At 39.9% G+C, this 26,801-nt stretch overlaps 3 non-coding genes across 3 annotated transcripts; all 3 read left to right on the top strand.

The window, feature by feature from the left end:
• Window positions 1–5,151: 5,151 nt before the first annotated feature.
• On the top strand, window positions 5,152–5,222 carry TRNAC-GCA (transfer RNA cysteine (anticodon GCA)). Its single transcript has one exon. It is a non-coding gene; the product is annotated as a tRNA-Cys (tRNA).
• An 11,694-nt stretch (window positions 5,223–16,916) lies between these two features.
• TRNAC-GCA (transfer RNA cysteine (anticodon GCA)) lies at window positions 16,917–16,988 on the top strand. Its single transcript has one exon. It is a non-coding gene; the product is annotated as a tRNA-Cys (tRNA).
• A 230-nt stretch (window positions 16,989–17,218) lies between these two features.
• Window positions 17,219–17,290, top strand: TRNAC-GCA (transfer RNA cysteine (anticodon GCA)). Its single transcript has one exon. It is a non-coding gene; the product is annotated as a tRNA-Cys (tRNA).
• Window positions 17,291–26,801: the final 9,511 nt, after the last annotated feature.

Genomic DNA, 26,801 nt, shown 5'->3' with positions numbered 1-26,801 from the left:
AGCTCTGCATTCTATTGCTTCAGAAATGGATCGTGAGAGTTGCAATAATTTTTTTTTTTTTAAATCAGGTCGGATTGAATTCTGAGATTTATGTCGGGCAATCACGCTCACCTTTCTCTCTGCCCCTGTTGAAGCATTTTATAAGGGCGGATGACCAAAAAAAAATATTTAATATACGTAACCGTTGCCATTGATATCGAAGCGGTTATATATGCAATTTTAAAACAGTGTACTGACCTAAAATGATAATTATTAGTCGCACCAAGAGTGTATGTCATTGCAATCGAAAGATTTTTATTTAACATCATCTCAGTTTCTAACACGAAGGTCTGTTCAGTCTCGTGGGAGTGTAGGTAGGGTGACCAGATTACAAATTTAACTTCTAGAGATTCACCAATGTGCTTTGAGATAACCGTGCTGTCAAGCAGTCAAATCTGGAGAAAAAGTTGAAATTCGGGGGACCACGCGGTTTTTCGTGATGTGAAGGTTTTCCGTCTTAGATGGGCTGAAGTAATGTAAAATTGGTGGTCCTCATGAAGTTAGAAAAAATATTAAAGGCATCAATTGATTTGTTTTAGTGAAATGATATGCCAAAATTGTTCCCTATTCCACATTTAAATATAGAATGGTTCAGAAATAGAATTTCATGTGATGTAAAGAAAATGAATTTCAGAAAATAAGTAATTTCAAGAGATTTACGATCTCGGTTGGCTTTGAAACGCCCAACAATTCAATGCCCAAGACAGACAAGCTGAAAAAAATATGTCCAAAAAGTAATTTCCACGTTTTGTCTGATTCAAATGCAACTTATTCGTTGATGCATTGATCATCATGCTTTATTGAACGCATTCGATCCGATTTTCTGGGCTTTCGTCTTTTGGATGGGCTTATTTGAGAATGAAATTTTCATCATAAATTTTGCGATTCCTACGCTTTTTGGTTTGGCAAGTTTCCGTCTTAGGATAATCTTCCATCACACAAGTTTCTACTGATTATGAGCGAGCAATTAAAGTTAGATTACGTTTTTTAATATTTGTTCACAAAAATGGTAATGGGTAATTTCATCAGACTCGAAAATTTGCTCAAAGTTTCCGAAAGCTCATTAATGTTACGCCTATAGATTGTTGTCTAGTCATTATTGACACATTAGTTCCCCCAGGTCATCATAGTCGCAGTAAAGTCAATTTACATTATTATTCAATTGATCAAGCATTATTGCCACTATCATATAAAATACTGTTTCCATTTATTGAAATTGACGTAATAAAAGTACAGACTATAGAGGCTTGGAGGTGGTTCTGGCCTAAGTAAATTTAGTAATCATTTTTTATTACTTCCTAAATATAAAAAAATGTAATGTTGTAATAATTCACAAGTATGTCTTTTTATAGAAGAAGTATTGCACTGCCAATGTGGTCGTAGATCACGACGTATGTTCATGCATATCGCTAAGATGGTGTTGACATATTCGTAACTTCATTTCAGATTCACTGATGGTTTCGGAGAAGGGGATATGAAATACCTGCGATACCTACTTCCATAAACAGAAGCTCAGTTCGGATTAAAATTCACTTAGTAAGGAATAATTACAGTTAGTTATTTTAACACTATCTTTGGGGTTGAGCGCGCAGGGAAAAAGGAAAATGGTGTAGTAATGTGTTGGCTTGAGTTCTAGCATAGGCGAGAAGCTGAAAGCTATAAATAAAAAATAATATAAAGCGGAATAAGAAATCAGGCTAGCATGAGGTGATCGTTTCAACGACCACTCATTTCGATAATTTCAATTTGACATTGTTTGTATGAAGTCTATTATGGCAGTTATAATTTTTATCATTTATTTGAGTGTATACTATTAGCATGTATACCTGTGATGCTAATGTTAGAGGATAATGTAGTCTGCCTTATTTTATCATTTCCACAGTCTCCTTTGTCGGCTGATTGACAATTAGTGAAGCGCGATAATGGGCGGATAGATAAAACGTCTAAACATATTTTTGCAGCTTCCCTCCGTAGAGATGTCCACTATTTTGTATTACTGTGTACCGTTTAAGGTTGCTTTAGGATGGACACAAACCAAGCCTCGCCTGCCAAGATATAACGTGACATCCAATACAACAGTAACCCCTTCAATTCCGAATACTTTCTGCCTCCCTCATACTTTCCAACACCCCTATTATTTTCCTTCTCCCACCTGTCCCGCCCCAAAAGTCGTCAATATTCCACAGTCAATCAAAATGCCCAACATCCACCTTTCCTGCCAACTTTGAACCTTCCCCAACAATCCTGTATCCTAAACTCTTAGCATGCCCTAATATTACTTAGTTTTATTTCCGTTGCGCTTTCCTTTTCGTGACAATTAATCTTCACCATCCAACACCGACATCTCAAAAATTTCTGACGTACACTTACCATCTTGCATGAAATACCAAAATTCCAGAAAGGCAGAAAAAGTGCGTTGATGAAATAAAGAGGGGTTTACATAGGGTGCGGCGCTTGAATCCGGACGAATTTCAACTTGAATTTCCCGCCATATCGTAGTTCCACTGGAGGTCGCGATTGGCGTTCTTGAAATCTATAGGCATCTAGTAAACAGTCATAACCTCAAAATGACCGAGATGTCACGCACAAGGGCGGAGGGCAATCGAAGAGCCGCTGTTATTGAAAGTTTTCGCGCTGAGCGTTATACTATATTTCGAAACAGTTCGATTCTTCTGGTACCCCAAATCAACTGTTTACGATATTGTGGCTAAGTGTAATGCTTCGGGGAAGTCTGGAGAAGGCTTCGCTAACCCATGCTAGGAAATATCATTCGGGGAAATGCGTGATTTTCCGGATTTACGCGCCGCACCCTGTAGTCCTGGGAACCTGAGGGTCGTGATAGAAGGTTGAACGCTGTGTTAGCAGAGATGAGGAAGGAATAGAATGCGCTTTTCAGAGCGCATCAAGCCAAACTGAAAGTATGAAGAAGGAAATAATTTAGGCCGAACTAAAGGAAATCCCTGTCATATGCAGGAAATAATAGTTGGTAGGGAAAGATCAAAAGGTTACTTTTAATTGGTTGAAGGTTTCCAAGGACAAAGCTGTACAGTAAATTTTAATAAGCCGACACCAAAAATTGCTTCCCATTACTTTTTTTCCCAGGGGGGCGAGAGACGCACGGCCCTTACATCTCACATTCTTGACCCACCCCTCAAGTTGGGGGGGGGCATTTTGAACGTGGAGAACATAAGAGAGTGGAACAATATAGATATGCCCTTGGCTATCAGTGAGTAATATAACCGATCCCTGCGGCACATGGCCCGGTGCGCGCGGGTCTGTCGGCATTATCCTCCCAAAACGCATCTTCTTCTTCCGGCGCGTGCGCCCAGCCGCCTGGCCCCGGCACCCTCCGACCTTTGCCACCTCTTAAGCTCTTTCGGAAGACCGCGCCGCGCCTCGTCTACGCGCGTGCGGTCCCGCCGTCTGGATGTGTAACAGAAGGTCCCCACTAATTTACGGTGGAGGCACGCTCTACATTATCTCGCAAGGCAGTCAGTGGCTGCGGGCTGGACCCCATTCCACGAAACGACTGACTGACTGCACTTTTGGGGAGAGGAAGGCACTTTAGGATGCCTCGTTTCATACCGCCTTAAGTCAGACGAGCGTGGCTGCGGTGGGCCTCCTCTCCTCGTCTTCTTGCCCGGTCGTAATAGTCTTCTCAAATTTAAATGATGCCTTCCGAGAGAGAGAACTGACTTTTTAAGGCCATGTTTCACGCAATGTTTACTTACTTGAAATTAATATTCAAATCAGGAAAATCTTATCGTTTAGAGGAGGGGACTCGCATTCCATTCCATGACATGAATTGGATTTTCAGTGCTGAACACAGAAGTCAGTCAGATACTTATTTGATATGTCATTGCTGAATTCAACAACCAATTACAGGTGAGCAATTCATTAGACCTCTCCGATTGTCGCGTCTGAAATAACTAGATTTTTTAATCAATACTAGCGTTGACTAATACCCAAAACAAAAGCGCATGCGCAAAAATCGAAAGGAGAGTCATATCGTGTTCGCGGTTTATGCAACACTTAGCGCCAAGTTCGCATCTAACATTTCTTGAATTAAGGAACTAAAATACGTATCGTGTAAAAAGAGCATATGTATAGCAATTGATGGAAATTTCACGACCTACTTATTTCGGTTGTATTTGTTTTTATTAAAAATCACGGTTTTTCTTATGCTATAAGAGGAAAGAAAATAATGAGTGATATACACCGTAAAATGTCTTTAACATGTTTGAAAGATAATGCTTAAAACATTAGGCGTCGACAAATTAAAATTTTGTTTGGAATTTGTTCATAACTTTTAAAGCAATTACTATCGATAAAAGTACCACCAGGGAACCATCGTTAATATTACATCAAGTTGATGCAACCAAAGTTAGGTATTTTTCTTTCCTTTTTCAGTGGAACGACTAAAATATGAGATACTCTATTTCATCCACTTGGAATAAACTTGCATCCAGATTTTAAACATATTCTGAGCAGAATCAATAGAATATGCACGCTCCTTCGAGATGATTATTAATTTCACCGCATGTAATTCTTGCTTCTTTTAGCAAATTGGTAGTTGAACCTTGAGTGTAGACAGTTCCTAATCATGGAATTTGAACAGATGCTTCTGAACTTTAAGAAAAAATAAGCATTAACGATTTGTTCAGAGGAAGATTTTTAGCGAGCGCTTTACGGTAAAACTCTTGTCGAAATATGGATAAGTATTTTGCATTTCGATTGCACAAAAAGATGCAAAATAAAAAAATCTATCACTTGCATTGGCGTGGAAATAAGTTTTCGATTCAAATAATTTTAGTCCATAAAAATAATACACACAGAGTTTGATTGTCATAATCTTTTACACTATGCCGTTTTCGCATCACCCTTCTATAGTTTGCGTTTTTGCAATGACTGTTGTCCACATTTAATTTTTGGATTCGTTCTTGGACTGCACTTGCGTCACGGCTTTCTTATGCGTAACGATGTACCTCAAAGTACATATGACTTTTTTGTCGATAGTCATTGGCGGTTTTCAAGTGAATGTTTTATGCACCTTCTCGTGATGAGTTTCCATTTTTATTTGTATTGCCTTGAGATATTGGATATTGTCAGTTCGGGGGTATAGCTCAGTGGTAGAGCATTCGACTGCAGATCGAGAGGTCCTTGGTTCAAACCGAGTGCCCCCTGGTATTTTTTACAATTTCAATCCTTTTAAATACATTGACAGTCTTCATTAATTTTAAATATGGCATCATAAAAGGCAGTGTTTTGATTCTCAATAATGATTCCTTCAAACGTCTTTGCAAATCATTAACGATATTCTTTCGAATATACGGCGAGACAAAAGAATTACGGTCGTTAATTCACAAAATTATTTTTTTTTATTTCCGATCATATTAGTATTATCCTACTCATTTACTAAGGATTGTTCATCACGATTGAGTAATACACAATACACGTTAATTTTCAGGAATTTATAATCACAGCACCAAAGGTTTATCCGTGTGTGAAGATGAGAACTCGCTTCAATCAAGACATTAGGACACTATTTACTATAGTAATAATGTTTAAGGTTCTCATTTGATTATCCAACTGGAGTGACATCTCTTTAGGAACTAGTTTCTCATTATTGACCAAAAAGACCCCGAGAGTGGCGCGTTATCTTGTTGGTAGAGTGCTCGGCCACTGACCAAATGGCTAAAGCCTCCGATTCGGTAGTTATCTTTGGACACTTCTAGCTTCTTTGGTGGGGAGGAGGGAACCACGGCCGGCACAAGGATAGGAAATACTCCCCATCACTACCCCGATATTAAAACTCGTAGGCCTGAGCACGTGGTGAGATCTCCCCACACACAAAACCCGCCTTCGCATTGCTTTTAATTCATTGTTGTAATCAAAGTGAATGCATAAAATACTGAAGAGAAGAAATAGAATTCTGAAGATTGTGATATGGAGGGAAGAATGCTAGTGAAAGTGAGGTAGATATAGGAGAAGGATACGCATTTTGCAAGTCGAAAGCAATCAGCGCTAACGAATGTGCAGCTGCAGAATGGTAGATTTTAACAGTAATAACCTCTTCTAGCAAGGCATATAAGTACAGTATTATGTAGTGCCGGGTTCCAACAAATACCCACCCTAACCCGGTAGACGTCTGCTAATAATAATTAGGTTACATTATAAAAAAGTATTATTCAAATGGAAGTAATATTTTGAGTATTTTCATGCTTGTTATAATTTGCACAAGGTCCATCCTGACATTCAACGGCACCATGGTGAACGACGGAGGGTAAATTAATTCATGTGATTTTCAAGACTTCCGTGTTTGCTTTTCGGAATATTACAAAATGCACGTGTTCATACTACCTTGAAACGGTCGGGAAAGAGTGCACACCAGAGGCGTTAACGCCTTGCTACCGCAATCATTACGAATTTGCATACAATGCAATTTCAGAGCGAACATTTAAAAATGCCATTTCCTGTGCGAATAAGAACCATTTCGCGTAATGACTTCTACGAGATTTTTTTGCTACTTCTCTAGCGGAATTCGACGCCAATTATTTCGAGAATGATTACTGTAGGTGGGTGCACCCGACGGGAATATTTTTACCAAACCTATGGTTAAAATACGGTTCACGTTTGTCCGCCGCAAACTTAAAGTGTGTCAAACCATTGTGCGTACGGTTGGCAAAGAGCCATATGTCATTTGTACTTAAAAAATACACGGAGGATCTGCCAACAAATACATTACAATGAGCAGAAACAATAAAACCAAAATTAGGAAATGCAGTAGAAAATAAAATTCCTTCTCCATCACATAAGGATGGAGAAGGTCAAGAGGATAGAAAGAAAAACAAACGAGGAAGTACTAGGTAAGGAGGGGTAGGAGAGAGGATTACTTTGAGAAATCCTAAGAAGACAGGAAATAAGGATGAAAAGCATACTGATCGGTAATGGGATGTTGAAGACTGTGATTGAGGGGAGAATGTTAAGCAAACGAGGAAGGGGCGTTAATGAGATAGGGATATGGGGCGGAATGAAGGAAGGAAATTTGTGGCATTGAAAAAGGGTTAACTTTAGTTTGGGGTGTCATTTTTGAGTAAGGTGACAGATGACCTCCCCGTGCTACCTTCGTCTACCTCCTACCCTTCGACCTATGAGGGCATCAGCCCGGCAAGTCGAAAGATCCGTGGTTTCCGGCCAAGGAAGTATTTTTACGCTTATGATCTGCTTGATTCCGCCTTCCCCACATTTCCTGTGTTTGTCTTTTATGGGTGTTCTTATCCTTTTTCCTCATATCTATAGCCATGTGAATGAATGAATATATATATATATATATATATATATATATATATATATATAATATATATATATATATATATATATATATATATATATATATATATATATATATAATATGTATCAGTAAGGCAAAACGTAGAAATAGTGATTCTAACAATGCCTAAGTTCTGGAACAGCGCGTGTTTTCTTCATTCTTACATCTCGGCTGGAAAACTTGGGTGCAGGGATCGTAAAAGTAAAAAATGTGCAAGAATGGAGCAACAAATATGTCACTTTGACTTATATGCATTTATAAATCAAGTCGATTTATAATTTGCGGATGTGAGACCTAATCTTTGAGGCAAGATGATAAAGTTAGATTGGAGGCCATTATATGATGCGCAGGAGAACGGAGGAAATACGCTATTTAAGACAATAATAACTAGAAAATAAGAAAAACGCTGTTGATAGAAGTGAGAATGCTGGGTTAGTGGAGAATGGGATGGAGCAGGGAAGAGGCTTTTTAGACAGCACGGAGGCAGACAGAAATCAAGAAGAAATGAAGAAAGAAATAATGTTGGGCAAAAAAAGAGGAAGTCTAGCAATATTTAGAAGTAAATAGGGACAGTCCAAAACCTAATATTAAATAGGTAGAGGGCTTTGAATGACTATTTTCTTAATAGTGAGATCACGCTTCAACAATAGCTTAGGTACATTATTTTTAAATATATTTCTTCCTCAATTCTTCGTTTCACGGGTAAAATGCTCCTCAATCTACACCCGGTTGCTATGAGATTGGGTCAGTGTCGTGGTGGATTCGTAGTGGACCTCAGTTTTTCTCCCGGAGATAACGTAGTGCGGACGACCAATGCTGAAGATTAAATGAAGAACACAATGCACTTTTCACTGTTCTTTATTTTGGTACTTCTAGTTTCAACGCTTAGGCGTCATCATCAGGTACCTATGGTTATCTTTTATCATTTTAGATTATGTGGCAATTATCCGTTTGGTTAAGTTATTAATAATTGGCGAAGTCCATCTTCTTCATGGTGACAGAGGACCAGTGGTTGCCAGCTTTGGTTGCCAGAACTCTGAGACTAGTGAGACCTATGGTATCTGATGATGACGCCTAAGCGTTGAAACTAGTAGTACCAATATAAAGAACAATGGAAAAATACATTGTGTTCTTCATTTTATGAACATGAACTTCGACAAAGTTGAGCCAGAAACAATCGAACACAGTTTTAAAGATATTGCCAGCTTAGGTCATCAATTGATTGTTGTGACTCTCTTTATATTTCAACTAGTAGCGTCTCATTCCGCCCTTCCATGCGCATAGCGTCATTGTGTTCGAAAACAATAATTCATGGACATGGGGTTCTTAAATTTACAAAAAAAGCACCAATCGCGGCAGTCTACGGAGATCATTTCGATACCGTGGTGAGCCTAGGGGGAGTCATTCCATCCCATTTCTTTCGCGTCCTAATCATGGAACGCTGTTGGGCAACAATCGATCATAACGGGATTTGGGATAGAATAATAATGACAGTGATAAAAAACCGGAGCTACAAGGGTTTTGTCACCATCTGGAATTCCCTGCTACCTTCGTGTGTGAGAAGGTATGTATCTACAAGAAATGTTGAATAGAGAAAGTTCATATTATTTTTTTTGTTTTAGCATGATTCATAGTGCAAGACGTTAATGTTACATTTAAGCATTAGCTTAATTAAAATGTGTATATGGCACAAATATAATTGATTTCACTCTAGTAATGCGTCAGCCGTTGAAAGTTTTTAACATGTTCAGCTCGCCTACCTTCGCCTCTGATGAAAACTCTGTCCAAGATAGGGGTTTCTTCAAATTGAAGAAGGGGAAAAAAGTCTCATCGGGCTAAGTCCGCACTATGAGGAAAATATGGAACACATTTCATATTGCTTCGCATATTTAATCCTCGCGATAACCTCGCGATTTTGTATTTCAACTTACAATGGCTACCGTGATACTAAGCCCCTAGTCAATGTCACGGGTGCTCTCAGTGGAGAATAAACGCAACCGTGTGGTCGATTCGGAGACTGGCTTGGTGCTTTTCCGTGACAATTCCGACGACTTTCAGCGACGAAAGATAACTTTGGACGGATACGATGCATACTACACTTCCTGAGGCAAAGGAACAGTCGAAACTGTGGGTTTCTAAATATGATCGGAAGAAGGCGAAGACGGTGAAATCGGCCGACTAGTGATGGACACGGTTTTTTGAAATTTTCACGGAATAATTTACAACGATTACTAACAAAAAGAACAAAACATAAATGACGAGTATTATGCGTCATTATTACCCCGTTTGAGCAAAGGAATGAAGAAAAAACGCCCTCAGTTGGCCAAGAAAAATATTCTCTTCCATCAAGAAAATATACGGGTGCTTGTGTATGTACCATAATAAAATAAACGGCTGCACAGTTTTGATGGCGAAAATTATTTAATTCGCATTCGACTTACTTGGCTCAACTTTAGCATTTATCAAATTCGGCCACCAGTGACTTTTTTTTTATTTCCAACTTGAACAAAAGTCTCGGCGGGAAACGATTCAGGTCGAACAAGTAGGTCGCCGCCAACACAAATGTCTATTTTTAAGACCTTTTGAAATCCTACTTTTTAGACGACTTTAAAAAGAAGTTGCAGAAACATTGGGAAAACTGTCTTTAGCTAAAAAAAAAGATTATGTTGAAAAATTGTATAGTATCCGCCGTCACTTTGTGGAAACGATTCATAATGAATAAGAAATACTTGGTTTTTCCACACAAACCACACAAGGTTTGTGTGGAAAAACCAAGTATTTCTTATTCATCATGTTGAAAAATAAAAAAATACCCTAAATTTGTTTCTCTATTTTTACCCAAGGACTTATGAACAACCCACTTACCTGTATTACATACATGTATATACAATTTACGTTGCACCAATACATTAATATAAAATTGAATTTTTTACATTGAGTTATGCTATTAATATAATGATAAATGTTTGCTCAATTATTACTGTTAATGGTATTCCAGCGGTTCAGGCAGGTTTAGGATGGACAAAGCCTAAAGAATTGTACAACAATAAATTTACTAGCATCTCCTAACAAAACGAAACCTGACAACGGACACCACAGTAGGCCCTTCATCTCCGAATACTTCCTTCCTCCCTTCATCCCATCCAACATGCCTATCCCTTTCCTTCCCCTTCATCGTTTGGGTAGCATTATCACCTCAGTCAGAGTCTTGAACATCCATTTGCAAATCAAAATGCCCTGAATCGATCTTTCTCCTGCCTCCATTGGATTTCTCCCAACAATCATATCTCCTACCCCACTATGGCCAGCACTTCCTCGCTTGTTTTCCTTCCTGCCCATTTCACCTTTTGCGTTTGTCGAATATACTTACCAGTGTATTTCCCGTCGCGGTTCATCGTGTGCAGTTTGTTTTGTTCTGTGGTGATCGTCCCACAAGAGAGTTTTTTGGAGATGCCAGGCGGAGGGGGGGGAGGCGGAAGGTGATGCGGCAATTGCCGGGGGGGAGGGGGGTTAGTGGGTAGAGGGGGGGAGACGATGCGGCCCCCCTACTGGTCTCTCGAATGAGGCGTGAAAGAGGATTCTTTCTCCCACTCAACTCTTTTCTGACCCAATCGCTGTTGGAGTTGAGTGTACGCCTCGGAGCGAGAATTGGATACATCTCCCTTCCTCTTCATCCCTCGCTCACGTGTGAGAGACCGTTTCGCTACACCCTTCCCACCCCATTCACTCCTTTAAATCCTTCGTTCTCCCTCTCCTCATCTCTTCCCATTCTCATTTGTCCTTTTCTCCCAACGTCCTCTCCCAATCCCATCACGCGACTCCTATTTTATGGATCCCTTAACCCGTTTAACCTTCGTATTCCCCATTTATGTTCCCCTTCATTATTTTCGTTCTGTTAGAATTATTGCTCATTCTTTCTTTTCCTTCTCTCCCAACTCTTTCAGTTTCGTTTCATCTCCTATATCTAAGGTTTGCCGACGGTGGATATTAGACAGGCGCATGCGCGTGCGGGGGTTACGTCCACGGTTTGAATGGTGGACAAATCCCAGTCCAGAACCCTTGACGACCGGGAGAAAAACAAGGAACGGGGAAACTGAGAAAAATAAATCATGGAAAAACCTTGAATTATGGGAGATTTGACCGGAAAAGAGAAGTTGGATTAGATAAGGAAAAAGGACGTGTATTTTTCCTTTAATTCACTTTGACATGAATGCGTATTTAAATGACATGTTTGAACCAACAGTACTAGCACAGTACAGAAAAAATATTTTTAGGCACTTCGTGCATCGAGAAATTCGTAATAGTAAATAAAATTGTTCCACTTCTCGACTAATAAAGTAATTATTTCTCCATACACGTTTCACCTACACAGAGCAACTCAATGACCTGTTCAAATATATGAAAGGGGAGCATGCAAAGGAAAGCTAACTAGAACAATATGCATATGGCAATGATGACTGTGAGAGTGAAACACGAATTCAAATGGAGTACAAAAACTCATCAGGATAAACTCACCAGAGCAGGTTTCACTTCCGCCATCGATGGACAACTGTGGAGAGAGACGACACCGTCGCCGATGGAAGAGGAAGAACCTACGGAAGGCAATCAAAAAAATTAGCAGGAGAGTACAATGCAACAGATAACGAATCAGAGAAGATAGTTAAAGAAAAGAAAAGGAAAATAATACGAGAAATTAATGCAATAATCAATCTACAACGTAATTCGTAAGGTAAGGGTCGTTTGGTCGTGAAAAAATACATTCGTTAGAAAGGTTTTTTATTGACGGTTTTACTTTCCCACAAACCTACTTCTCTTTTCTTCATAATCCCCGTTCCCTTCTAAGAACTTTTCGCAACGCTGCGTTAGCTTCTTTAATCCCTCGCCATAGAAAGGGATTGGAACATGGGAATACCGGAAGGGATGGATACCTGAGAATGGAGCCAGTTGACAACGGCGGTCCTTGAGTTCTTCGTCGTCTTCAAACCGTTGTCCACCGCTAAGCACTATTTCAAGTGCAACAAGAGGAAATATTCGGAAGGGCATTTTTGGTTGCCACCTTGCACACAATTTGCGATATCCGAGTTTTTTCGAGGCAATCGTGCAAATAGTGGTGCGTCCAGCAAGAGGACATCAACCACCCAGAGCAATAATCGTCAATCGTTAATCAGATCGCAATACTTGGTCCACTTGTTGAACACGATTTCATCGGTCTGAATACTGGCTCTGCAACTCCCTTCTTCATGCACAACTGTGCGGTCAAGTCTCGACACATTTTTCCAGCCTTTACTTCACTTATTACTGTGGGTCCATAAACTAGGGACAAATCATAATGAATTTGGGTGAAGCAAATGGTTGATCCTTCTGCACACAAAAATCGAATCAGCATAAACTTCGCAACCAAAAATTATTATCCGCATTCACCGACAGTTAAACAAACAATTACTACTGAATCAAAACAATACCTTCAGTGGCTAAAAAAACAATAGATAGATAGACGCTGCATGCGCATAACTTTTTCTGTACAGCCAATATTTAAATAAAGGAAATGGGGAATTACTTTTTGAAAATGCCTCAAACAATGATTTCCTTTACTCATCCCTGTCACCAGGTCAAGGAATTTATTGATTAAATAGCAATTATTCCTTTTGCTTCCACTCACCTTAAGGGAAAAATCTTCTTCTGTAAATGATAAAAGGAAGTCGATTCAGCAATTCAGCACAACAAAAGTTGACGTGAGCTCATATCAACTTGTGTTGACGTGACGATTCACCTTCAGTACGCTGAAGAGGGCTACTTTGAGGGCGGAATACAGGTATTCGCATTCATCTTCCTCATCCCTTTCCTTATTTATCCTTTAACCCCATCCTTTGACTTGTGGCGTTAGCCAACTTATCTCATTTGTACTTTGTTTTGAAAGGTAAACTGCTTACGGCTATTGGAGTTTTTCATTTATCCAATTCAGCATTATATTGGAAAACCTTGATCCAAAATTACCATGTGATACTGAAGTCCACATTTCACTGAGTTGCGCACTGATCGCCAGCATTACGGAGGCGGTCTCTGTCCCTTGCCTTGAGCGATTATGCATACTTTTCGATCAACTGCCAATAATTTCTACACAAATTTGTGCAAATGAAAAATTATTTCATGACATATTCTGCAAAGTATTCTCCACGGTAGATATATAATTTCCAAACAGTGATTGCTAATTCCCTACATTCTCGCCTAGCTGTAATGGTGCTTAGAGTTTTGAGGATATAGGGCGGCGCAAAAGAAAATCTCCATTGGAGTTGTAAATTTGTCAACTGACGTTCGCTACGAGAGATGTTCATGGTCTCCGCGTATTCCACAAGCGTGCGTAGTTCTCTGAGAAGGTAAGACATGTATGCATACGCAACCCTTGGAATGCAGAGAAAGAAACATGATCTCAGAAGAGGGGAAGCAGAGGGATGGGAAACAATTTGTGTCACAGGAAAATTACACGACCTCCTTCCTGGGTTTTCCAATCCTTGATAATATTTCCTCAAAGTGATTCTTCTCACCCTATATCACTGTTATAATCCTGCGTCAGATATCTCATCACTATCTTCCTCGCTTTCCTCCGGCCACCCTCAACGCCGGTCTCCCCTCATGACTTGAGGACGACTCGTACGCTTTACTCCATGTTTAACATCACATTGCCATGGCAAGTCGTCTACATTTCAGAAACTGCTCGTGGTGCCTATTTAGCAAAGAAAGCAATCCTACCGCTCGGATATTTCTCGGCACAAACTCCTGAGAATATGAGCAAGGAATTCAGATGACATCAGTACCACGCGAGAAATTTTTTGAGGGTGATTATGACCGGAGGCTTTTTCTTAGGGTTGATTCTCACTCCAAGTTATTGTTTTCATTACGAGATTTCCAAAAGAGTTGACTAGGGGATTTATAAAAATAGTTAATAGTCTTAGTGGATTTATAAAAATAGTTAATAGTCTTAGTTTATGATGTTTTATTGTAAAATATTCATGATTTTTAAGTTCAAACCAGTGCATGGGTAATATGATTACCGGGTCCCGGGTTCGTTTCCCGGGCAAGATAGGAGCTAGAGAATACCAAATGTCGAGACGAGGTAACAGTAGAACGTATACAACGACGGAGCAATTTTCAAAAGGAATGTAATCGGTTAGCATTTCAACTTTAGTAAATAGTTTAGGGGGTTAAGCTTAAGTAAAAAATGTAGAAACCCTAAAATATAGTAGACACCTCCAAATATTTTATTGCTTACCGATAAAATTACTAATGACATCTTTCAAATAGCGTTTTGAACTTTTTTTAGATTTTTTTCTTACCAGTCTCAGGATGGCGCTGTGAAGTAACCATTGGTGAAAGTGAAATTCAGACTTAAGAAAACTGAGCATTAACTCCTGATAACCTTTCCTTCCACGCTTCACAGCTTCGTGTCGAACATTCCATTGTAAAGGCATAATCAAGCCCATTTTAGGCAGACAAGCGCGGAGTTTATCGGAAACGTACCGAAATAAAAATGATATCGCACTTATTTTTTACAAAATCTCGCTATTATACACGCTTTCACTCCCTAAATCATTAGATTTGATTGCGAACGGTTTCTTTCAGCAGGTTAAAGTACGACAATTTTGAAAATGCGGGGCCTAAATTGATCTCGGATTATGATTCCATCATGAAGCAAAATTTCAAGTGAAAAGAAAGTACGAGTACTCGTATGATGTACTTTTAATGCTTAAATCAGGCAGAAAACTCTCATTAAGGAAATAACACATACAAAAATTGAGAAAATTGTATCGTGAAATGATAAGCTAACAAATCCTTCAGTTCGTTCGTTATTTTTTCCACTGCATCTGCAATTTATTTAGTAATGAAGCCAATAAACTGTACATAATTAAACCTTTATTAAATAATCACTTTTTTCTTCTGATTATTATCATAGTGCAACTCCTAAAAACTTGCCTAGAACTTAGTTTTGTTCCTGTGAAAGATCAATGGGGTTGCTAATCATAAATTCATTGAAACTAAATGGATGCTGACCTCATGATATCATTAATATTTTATAATTTCCATAAGATATAGTGTTATTCTGTTGAGAAGAGTGATTGTATGACCAGAATGGACGGTAGAACTAGAAGAAATCGGTTATTTAATCACTCAATATAGCACAAAAAAAACTAACAAGTTTAATAAGGTAATTTGGCTCCGTGGAAAATTTTTCTCCCTTGCTTGCATAAAAAACTATGAGCATTAGTAAGAATGATCAAAGGCAGGCTTGATCGATGAGGCTAGATGCGACGGTGGAAACTGCCTGGTCTCGGATTCGACAGAGGAAATGTGCACTTAATTGTCTTGCTCTATAATAACCTGACTATGCTATTGCGTATTTACATGATGTTGTTTGTGGAGAAAGAGATGGAATAGGCAGCAATCAATCACTAGTGAATCACTCAAGTCAAAAACCACTCATAAAAATTTTACAAATCCACTTAATATTCTGATTAATAAATATGGCCCTGCCCTTCAAAACTCACTTTCCTGTCATTGAGGAGTTAGAGATTGAACTAAGTTTCTTGTTACTGAGGACGAAGAGGATCAACTAACTTTTTTATTACAGAGGACATAAGCTTTAACTAAGTTTCATGCTACTGGGGACGTAAGCTTCAACTAACTAAGTTTCTTGTTACTGAGGCCTTAGGGCTTCAACTAACATTCTTGTTACCGAGGACGTAGAGCTTTAATTAAATTTTTTATTACTGAAGATGTAGAGCTTCAACTAACTTTCTTGTAAAGGAGGACGTCACCAAGGGAAAATTATAGTAAACTTTTTGTTTGAAAGCTTCAATTCAATTTCTTGTTACTGATAAGGTAGAGCTTCAGCTAAATTTCCTGTTTCTGAGGACATAGAGCTTCAAATAATTTTCTTTTTACTGAGGACGCAAGCTTAACCTTATTTTCTCATTACTGAGGATGTAGAGCTTCAACTAACTTTCTTGTTACCGAGGACGTAGAGCTTCAATTAAATTTCTTGTTACTGACGACGTCAAGCTTCAACTACCCCTCTTGTCAAGGAGGACGTCACCAAAGGAAAATTATACTCAACTTGTTTGTTTTTCAATTAAAAATTAATTGTGTATGAGATGGAAAGGAATCAGTCTCCAGCGTTATTAGGTCCCATTCTTTAATTGGGAACTTGAGCAGAATAGTTATTGTAGAGAAGTTTCCACAATTCAATATTTCTTTCGAGAGCTCACTGTAATGGCTGTAGTGCAATTAAACATAATCATTTATTGAAAAATTATTGCGGATCGTGGCCTTGTTTTCTATTTTGTTAAGCTTTCCATTTTAAGGAATTACGATTTTTTTAATTATAAATTAAACAAAGTTCATAATTGCTCAAAAGGAGTGGGCTGGACGCAGTGTCTAAGTATGACAGATAATTCACGTCAATACTATTAATTTATGCTCCTGAATTCTTTTTCATGATAAATTCATTGGTTATTAAATTCGGTCCGGTCCGGAAATTCATCTTAAACAGCATGGGGGTATAGCTCAGTGGTAGAGCATTCGACTGCAGATCGAGAGGTCCCCGGTTCAAACCCGGGTGCCCCCTGTATTTTTATATTTCCGCTATCCTTTATGCTGCCCATGTCATTGCTAACTAAAATGTGAATATAACTCCAAATGAAACTTTGCTGACATTTTGCAGAAGAATGTTGTAGCATCGATTCAATAAGACTAGTTTTATTTATGAAAGAATCTTAATTACTTCATGGTATGATTCATTCATTATTGAACACGATACTGTTTTGAATCAATCTAGAACTACAACTAAAGTAGCATGGGGGTATAGCTCAGTGGTAGAGCATTCGACTGCAGATCGAGAGGTCCCCGGTTCAAACCCGGGTGCCCCCTGTATTTTTATATTTCCGCTATCCTTTATGCTGCCCATGTCATTGCTAACTAAAATGTGAATATAACTCCAAATGAAACTTTACTAACATTGTGCAGGAGAATGTTGAATCATCAATTCAATAAGACTAGTTTTATTTATGAAAGAATCTTAATTATTTCATGGTATGATTCATTTTTAATATTAAGTCGTTAAATAATTCTGGAAGGTGAACAATGGTTTTAAGACTTCGAGGAACTCAAAATCGTTAATTTCCACTGTTTCAATTCCCAGGAGGCAAACTTCTACATCGAGGGATTAAAGAATGTGGTGCAGCGTTACGTAAAGTGCTTAGAATTGGACGGCGACTATGTGGATTTTGTAGGAAACTTAAACCGTTAATAAAATCGTTATCCAATTATTATTAATTCAATTACAATGTATGCAAAGCATATTGATTGTCAGTGTGATGCTGAAGACTGTGATAGAGGGAAAGATGTTAGGAAAACGAAGAAGTGGCAGAAATAGGAAGGGAGGTAGGGATCCCAATTCTATTCCTGCCCATTCTTCGTTTGTCTAACATTCAATGATGCATAAATATGAATGAAAGATATTATGTTGGTTAATTATCAGTTTATCTAACATACATTAATTCATTTTAATGATTTTTCCGAGTTCCAGCGGCCAAAACGGCTCATTTTCAAAGCGCATAAATTAAGTAATCACGATACAAAAATTAATCACGGAGATACAATACTTGTTAATCATCCCAGTCGATGAAACGTACATCAAGTATTTTAAATTGAATTTAGGAGAACATATGGAATAGGCGTAGCGACCCCTAAGGTCAGGGACCAAATTAAATAATTTGTATATTTTCACCCCTACCTCCATCCCTTCCCAAGGCTTCCTTACCATTGTCTCAAGAAAACAAACTAAACACTTCGGGGAGCATCATCGAACGAAGCATTGGACAATAAAATGGTCAGACATCTGAGACCCCTCACCTCCGCCACCGGCTCAAGCCCCTTCGCGTGCCTGTGCAAGAGTAAGCACAAGCCCCGAACCCTCCCCGTCGCCCGATCCTGGCAGATTGCCTCCTCAGATCCCCAGTCACGCCGCTAGTCGCTGTCACCCCGCTCTCTCAAGAAGGGGAGTCCACCCGCCCTCACTCGACCACTTCTTCCCCTCCCTCGACCGGCAGAGAGTGCGATCTATGCAAAGCTCCTTTTCAATTTGTGCAGGGAAACCGTAAATGGAGGGCATTCATGCGAGACCCTTGGACGGATGCCCATCGGACCAATGGTACGTAGTGTTGATAGCCTGTGGAAAACGCATGGGGAGGTCGACATTTGTCCTCGGAGCGGTAGTTTCATTGCCATTAAGGATTACAGACACAATACGTCGAATCCTCGGAGAAAATCTAAAATTCATTCGTCTTGACCGGGATTTGAACCCGGATCCCTCGATTTCCGGCCGAGTGCTTTAGCCGGTTAAGCTATAGAGGCATCCTCTTATACTCTGAAAATTTTGGGGGCTTTAAAGGAACAAGATGTTATGACGAAATACCGAAGGATGAACTGTGTTCCGAACCCGGGCCCCTCCGGTCAGCAGTCCAACGCTCTACCCCATGGACTACCGCGAACCTCCTTTCGTCATTAGGAGTAGGCAAATGCAGACGACCGGTTTGCCTCCATCCTTCTTTCCCGTCCATTGCCTGAACATCCTACCTCTATCCAAATCACCCCTCCTATCCCTAATGACCTCAGATGTCGTTCGTCTCCACTATTAATAACTGCTACTTACTGGAAGCTAGACTAGTATTTATACGCAGCGTATGGTATTCGTGTAATAGTGCTCTAACTATGCGAAATAGAAAGTGCCTGGAGCTAAGTAACAAGTTTTTGGAATATGCACGATGTGGTTTGTGAATATTCTGAGTCATGTTAATAAGGGATTAAGAACATAGCAGTGTTCATGCTAGGGACCGTTAAAAACATTGCTAAACCCCATAGGCTACTGATTAAAAAACGCTTAACGATGCTCAAAGCGAAAAGGATAACCAAAACGATAAGTGTCCGACATGGTCCGAAAACAATCATCTAACATGTACATTGAAATTTAGCATGTATTTTCTTTAGCAGGACACAATCCCCTCTAGAGCAGTACTTACAGGGTCGCACCCAAAAGTGGTAGGACTGATTTTCTCTGGCGCGAACGGAGCGTTGGAGGCGGGTCTGCCTGGCAGGGTAAGGTGGAGGGGCCTCTTAGCAACAGACTGACACTAACCTCAGTTGCCTGCGGGCTGTCGTTGAGTGAGGACACCGTTTTTAGTGAAGAAAGTTTTTTGTCCGAGTCGAAAAACAAAATGAATCTGAATTTAGAGCAACGTTATTCCGTGAAGTTTTGTGCGAAACTCGGGAAGACGGCAACTGAGACCCTCGATATGATCAAGCAGGCTTATGGGGACACTGCCTTAAGCCGTTCCACAGTATTTGAGTGGCACAAGTTGTTTAAAGAGAGTAGGGAGCTCGTTGAAGACGACCATCGCTCCGGACGGCCGTCGACGGCAAGAACCGACACGATTGTGGACAGAGTGAGGACACTGCTGAATACAGACCGACGCTTAACCAGTGAAGAAATTGCAGACCAGTTGGGTCTGTCTGCATGAGTGTCGACCAACAGGCAACGGCCAAATACGGCTTTGCCACGTTGCCGCACCCGCCCTATTCTCCCGATCTGGCACCACCGGACTACTTATCCTTCCCCCTGATGAAAAGACAGCTCAAGGGACGACGTTTTGACGCGATAAAGGCCGTTCAAGAGGTTTTGACGAGGGCCATCAACGTCATCCCCAAAGAAAATTTCCAGCGGGCGTACGGGGAATGGGAGCAACGTTATAGTAAGTGTGTAGCAGCTCAAGGAGCATACTTTGAAGATTATTAAGTCGATGTAAGTATATCGTCAATAAAATTCTTGTAAAAAAATCAGTCCTACCACTTTTGGGTGCGACCCTGTAAATGGCATTTCTCTCCGGTCGACCCTTTTTCACACCTAATAACAACACACCATGCGCCATAAAAACAAATACACCAAGTTCCCAAAATTCCTACCCTCAAAATTTTTAACAAGCACATGAGTATGGATACGGTGTTCATACGTATTCTTCTCAATAGCTAACCGGTAACAGGAAAAAGGTGGAAGAGATTCAATCCCTTTTTAGGTACCAACGGTCAATACCTTCGCTACCATTGTCAGAGACAATTATCGGACAACGATATGAGTACTGCAATCAGAGATGTTGAAACTTTGATTGGGTGCCACCATCACGTTGGAGACGGAAAAATTGCACTGTAGACACGTTTTGCCCTCCGCAGCGCGTGTATCGCGAAATCAGAACGATTGCCTCACAAAATTAAACGAGAAGTGTGTGTTCCCCCCTTTGGCCCGGACCTAGCTTTCTTTTCATTTCCTCAACGTGAAGAGATCCCTTCCAGGACATAGTTTTCATCATCAGAAGCAGGAGTGGACAAAATGAACATGTTTAAAATTTGCAACGGCTGACGACATGTTGAAGTCGAATCAACTAAATTTGTGCCATAGAAACATTTTCATTGACCTAAGAATATGATGTAAATTTTGCAATATGAGTGATAAGAATACAAAAAAATATGAACACTGCATTGAATAGCCCTCATTAAATTGACAGGACGGAAAATAAAAGAATTACTAAGCATGAATGGGGCTGAGAGAGAGGACAATTGGAAGAAATCCAAAGGAAAAGAAATCCAAAGGTAAAGTGGATGCAGATAATTTTAAATGGCGATGGAATGTCGAAGGCTCTGATAAAGAGGGGAGAATGTTAAGTATGCCAAGTATGAGAGAAAAAATAGGCATGTTGGATAGAATGAAGGGATGGAGGAAGTATTCGGAACTTAAGAACGGTTAATTATACATTGCAACGGATGTTAGGTTGTGTCTTGTTAAGCTAAGTTAAAAATGCAATGGTTTTTAGTTTATATGTCCATCCAAGCCATACCTCTAACAGTATAATACCATTAATTAAAAAAACAAAGCATCTTTAACAAATAGGGAACTTTTTAAAATTAAAAATCTATTGGTTTCCTTGTTTTGCTAGCAGTTTGCTCTCAGCAGTAAGCAGTTCCACGCTCCCAACACCAGAAAAACTTTCAAGTACGAGAAAAGTCTTGTTCTTCGGATTCTGTGAGCAGCAATAGCTTGCAAAGGCCGATTACTATGAACGGTCTTGGGTGGTTTCCACCCAGCAAGTGCCATATCAATGCCTGCCAACAGGACCGTAGTCGTGGGCAGCATTTCGGTTGAAATAAGCGAGGGTTGAGGAGAGGAATTGCGTTTAAAAAAATGGGAACTGCAGAAAGAATTGATAGCCAGTACTATCATCGTCATCATCGGTTGTCCATTCGTGGTTTTGTTTTTGGCATCTTTCCAATCTATATCCTTTTCTACCCTGTCAATCTCTTCAACCCCGCAAATTCCCCTTGCATCGGCATTTTCTATTATTTGATTCTCATTGTCCATCCTCAGCCTTCCTCTGTTTATCTTTCCCTCCAAAGGGTTTGCATACAAAGTATCGATAGCACTTTTTTTCCTAACAAGTGCGTGAATTGCTGAATTCAGACCGTCGGGTAAGGGTCCGCATGGTCGCACATCGTATTGGCATTGATAAAATGGCAGTGCACCCCATTATTACTGATGCGAAAGATCTGCGCTAAACTTGTCCCAAAGATCTTGACGGAAGAACAAAAGCAGAGTCGAGTGTCTGCAGGCGAAGACCCTCTGTCTGCAACGATATCGCGACGATTCCCCAACCCCCTAACAGTCCCTAATTGCCACCAGCAGACTATTTCTTCGGTCAAAAAGAGAAATCTTCCCTCAAAGGACACCACCATGGGATCCTAAGTGTTGTCGAAGAAGCTTGCACGCTTACCCCTAAGGACCTTCCGGAATCCACCTACCAGGGAGCCTTCGAGTCGTACAAAAGCCGCTGACAAAAGTGTGTCGACGCTCAAAGGATGTACTGTGAAGAACTTCAATGCATTGTGGCAATATCTGAAATAAATTTATTTTTCCGAAACATTTCCCGATACTTTTTATGCAAACCATATACATCCCCTTAAATAATAGTCTTTACAAAGCTATCGCTTCTGAGAATTGGTCCAATTAGTATCCTTCTTTTTCTCGTCAGTACCCTTCCAAAATCTTTTCTCTCCACCCAATATTTTTAAGCATCTAATTCATAATTTTTTCCCCTGTCTATTCATTTTATTTTTGTCTCTAATCCGAAGCACCGCATTTCTATCGCCTTCAGTGTCCTTTCCTCTACCACACCCCTATCGTCCATGTCTCACATCGCATCGCAGAAAAGCCGGCTTTATACGTACGTGTCAAATTATCACTTCTTTTGTTTATATTAGTACTATATGCCGTTAGTTGTGGTTACATCAGATAGAAAGTATTCTCGGCCATCCTTATTCTGCTTACTACGTACAGGGTTGCACCCAAAAGTGAAGTTATTAAGTTAACCAGTGAAGAAATTGCAGACCAGTTTGGTCTGTCTGCATCCAACGTTCAACGCATTATTTCACAGGATTTGGCCATGCGCAAGGTGTGCGCCAAGATGGTACCGAAAATTCTGAGTGTCGACCAACAGGCAACGCGTGTGCGCATTTCCGAAGAAGTGTATTTCCCTATTCTCCCGATCTGGCACCACCGGACCTCTTCTTCTTCCCCCTGATGAAAAGACAGCTCAAGGGACGACGTTTTGACTCGATAAAGGCCGTTCAAGAGGCTTCGACGAGGGTCATCAACGACATCCCCAAAGAAAATTTCCAGCGGGCGGACGGGGAATGGGAGCAACGTTATACTAAGTGTGTAGCAGCTCAAGGAGTATACTTTGAAGATTATTAAGTCGATGTAAGTATATCGCCAATAAAATTCTTGTAAAAAAAATCATTCCTACCACTTATGGGTGCGACCCTGTATATTCCTCTTGCTCCTTCAGTCAATAATGCTTCTGCTGCCCAAATAGCCAAACTCCCACTTGTTCTAATATTTTGCATAAATAGGGTAAAAATTCACGTAGTATATAACATAAGTTAGGTTGATACACTTTTTTAGGAATTTTTGAGATAATATAGCGCAAAAAATAGAGATTTTAATAAAATTATTTATTCGCTCACAGATGTCAGCACGTGCTTCACTCAGAATTAATATTTCAATTCGTTCAATTCGATGAGGAAAGACAACTAAAGTGTCGCATTCCTTCTCTGGCCATTATATCATTTTCCGCCGTATATTATGATTTATGAGAAACCCAGGGCAGATGCATCGTACATTATAAACAGCTGCTGCAAAATTCGAATGTCTAGGATTATTTTTTGAAAAGTGTAGTATATTTTCGGTAAACTGCCACTGCGTAATTCAATGCTCTCCGTATTTTGCATTAGTCTGAAAACAGCACTTCGACTTCCACACCGGGCTTTGAACAAGTACATCAGTTAGTTTTTTTGCAGTCAAAGTTCATTATATGCCTGGCAAAATCATATCGCATTCCCACCATCATGATGACTGAGTGAATGTGATGACAAGTTTAAAAAGAATTGTTATGTTTAACTGATTAGGCCTCAACTAGAATATGCTGTTAGTAGATTATGGGATCCTCATGAAGTTGGAATAATTGCCGAATTGGATCGAGTGCAGCGTAGAGGAGCTAGATTTGTAAAACCTTGTTATGATAAACTTAGTTGCGTATCCAAAATATTAGAGGATATGGGTTGGAAATCACTCATAGGGCGAAGGCTAAAATTACAGATGAAATCTGTTGCATAAATTTGAAGAATGTCTCTTTAGCAATGATGATGAAAAGTATTATTAGCCAAATCGTACGACGGTAGGAGAGATCATATCAATGATATTCGAGAGATTTATTGTAGAGTAGATAGATTTAATATTTAATTTTTCCCACGAACGATAAGGGATCAGAATAAAGTTATCCGACCCAGCTGGAGGTATTTTCGTTAGGTATATTTGGGTCAAAATATGTCTGGTGTGTATTAACCTACTGCCAAACACCCTAGCGGTGGCTCACAGGGTACTATAGATTGAAAAAAATATACTAACATCAAATCGCAGTCCAAAGCATCTGCAGAATCGCATGTGCTCTACCGACGACACAGTGATGAAGCAAAATTGCCCACGCACCTAAAACTGCCGATAATATGAATTAAATAACGGCTGTCCTGATAAATTGGTCCGACGTAACCAAGTATAGTCGCTAGTATAGCAAAATAAACAGACACTGTAATATTGAAACATTAATTGTTTCCTTGAATTATTGCAAAATAATTAAAAAAGCTAAATGCTCTAGTTATTTCAATGCCACGGCCCCCTTGCCACTTAATTTCATTCATAAAACTTACACAGTATCCCAATACAGTAATATTTTAGTTTAGTCCTAACACCACCTGCCGCACGTTTACGCAGCGGGTGGTAGAAAATGAAGAGAATGTGAAAAACATTCCAGAGATAAAAGCTTAAGTAATTTGCGGCAGGGATTGAATAAAATTTCTCCTGAGTCATTCATAGAGGGAATATTTGAGAACACGGGACATAACCTCCTCAAAAAGGAAAGAAGTTATACTGACGCTAAACCGCTATCGAGTTTGCGCCTCGTTCAACCAATCACGTCGATGTTCCACGTCTGCGGATGCTGGCAAAGCCGTTGGCGTGAGTTTGCGTGATGGCTCCGATAGGTTGGGAGAGCCCTCTTCGTCGGCCAGGAGCCCGTGTCTCACGGGACACACTCGCGACGCTGGCGGAAGAATGGAAGATCGAATCGTGGAGGGTAGTATTTTACAGCAAAAGGGAGACGGTCTGTTGATACGTATGACATCCCTCCCCGTGTGGCCTCTTCTCCTATTTACGACGCGCGAAGTTATATGAGTTAGAACGTCGTTCACTCCCGTCCCTATGGGGCTAAGGCGAAGGAGAAAATGGCTCGAACAACCCCGCACCCCTTTCGTGGCAGGGTAAAGGCATATCCACACCCCACCCCGTGCTAGTCACGAGAGGGGGACTGTTCCACTGCAATGTATCGACTCAAGGGGGACGCACATTTGCGATAACTCTCCGATTCTACCGAGGGAGCGAAGCACCATCGCTGTCTAAGCAGGTGGGTGAGTATAAAAGTCTCTGGTAAGAAGTACGATGGAATGGAGAGACGAAATCACGGTCCGATGGGGAGAGAGTTATCCGCTGTCGTCTGTTGTCAATAAATCTCCCAAAGATATGAAAACATACACGCTGCAATAATATTTTCATCATTCCACTTAAAAAATTGAGCACATTTTTACAAATTTACGTTATATATATATATATATATATATATATATATATATATATATATATATATATATATATATATATATATATATATATATATATATATATTTATATATTTATATTTATATATACACCCAAGCTATGTGATTTTTCGGGTACCAGGTCTTCCTGGGAAACCATAACCGGCACAGGGAAAGGAACTGGCCCCCCTACCCTGATGTGTGAATTTCACACGCCGTCGGGCTTAGTACTGGGTGAACTCTACCATCGCCTACCAAACCGACCTTAGGGTGATTACTGTGTTTGTGGTTTTTTTTAAATATATATATATACATGTATATATATGTTTATCATATCATATATATTTATATTACATATACATAATTTACATGCGTTCATTTAATGAGTTTTTACGGCTTCAGTTCGCGTACTTATTGGACCGGACACACACACTCATGTATACTACGATATATATCCCTGTACGTATGTATCCCTAACTCGCAGGAATAACATTCGATGCATTTTTGGATTTATTCCAGCGCATCAATTTCTTCTTATATGGATTATTATTATTGTTAACGGTGATATATTGGTTAAAGTAAGTTTTTGATGGGCACAAGCTTCCAAATGGTACAGCGACAATTACCTTGTCTTTCTTAACCAAATACAGACCGACATCCAACAATACATTAAGCCTCCCCTCTTCATCTCTGTGTACTTCCTCCCTTCATTCCGTCTAACATCGCCAACTGATTCTTCCCCTTCTTCCTTTGCCCAACACTCTCCCCTCTATTACAGTCTTCAACATCCCACTGCCAATCAAAACGCTCTGCCTCCATCTTTCCTGACTCCTTTGGATTACTCCAAACAATCCCACCTCTCCACACCCCATGCCTAGCACTTCTTCGTTCGTTTTCCTTTTCAGCCCACTTCGCCTTTCCCATCCTTCCCAACGCCCACATTTCAAAAGCCTCCAATCTAAGCCGGTGTCTTGCTTCTACGACCACGTTTCCGCGCCGTATAAAACCACGCTCCATATCAACTGACTGGATGAATGGCAAAATAAAGCTTGATCACTTAGATGGATGCTCCTCATAGTTTTTCAGGCGTATTTTTTTGAGGCACTGGTATTTTGAGGTATCTACGCATGAG

The sequence above is a fragment of the Hetaerina americana genome, unplaced genomic scaffold, assembly GCF_022747635.1.
Source record: "Hetaerina americana unplaced genomic scaffold, ioHetAmer1.1.p SCAF_44, whole genome shotgun sequence".
Taxonomy (NCBI): Eukaryota; Metazoa; Arthropoda; class Insecta; order Odonata; family Calopterygidae; genus Hetaerina; species Hetaerina americana.
Note: the sequence above shows the minus strand (reverse complement) of the source record. Positions and strands in the feature narration are given on the sequence as shown.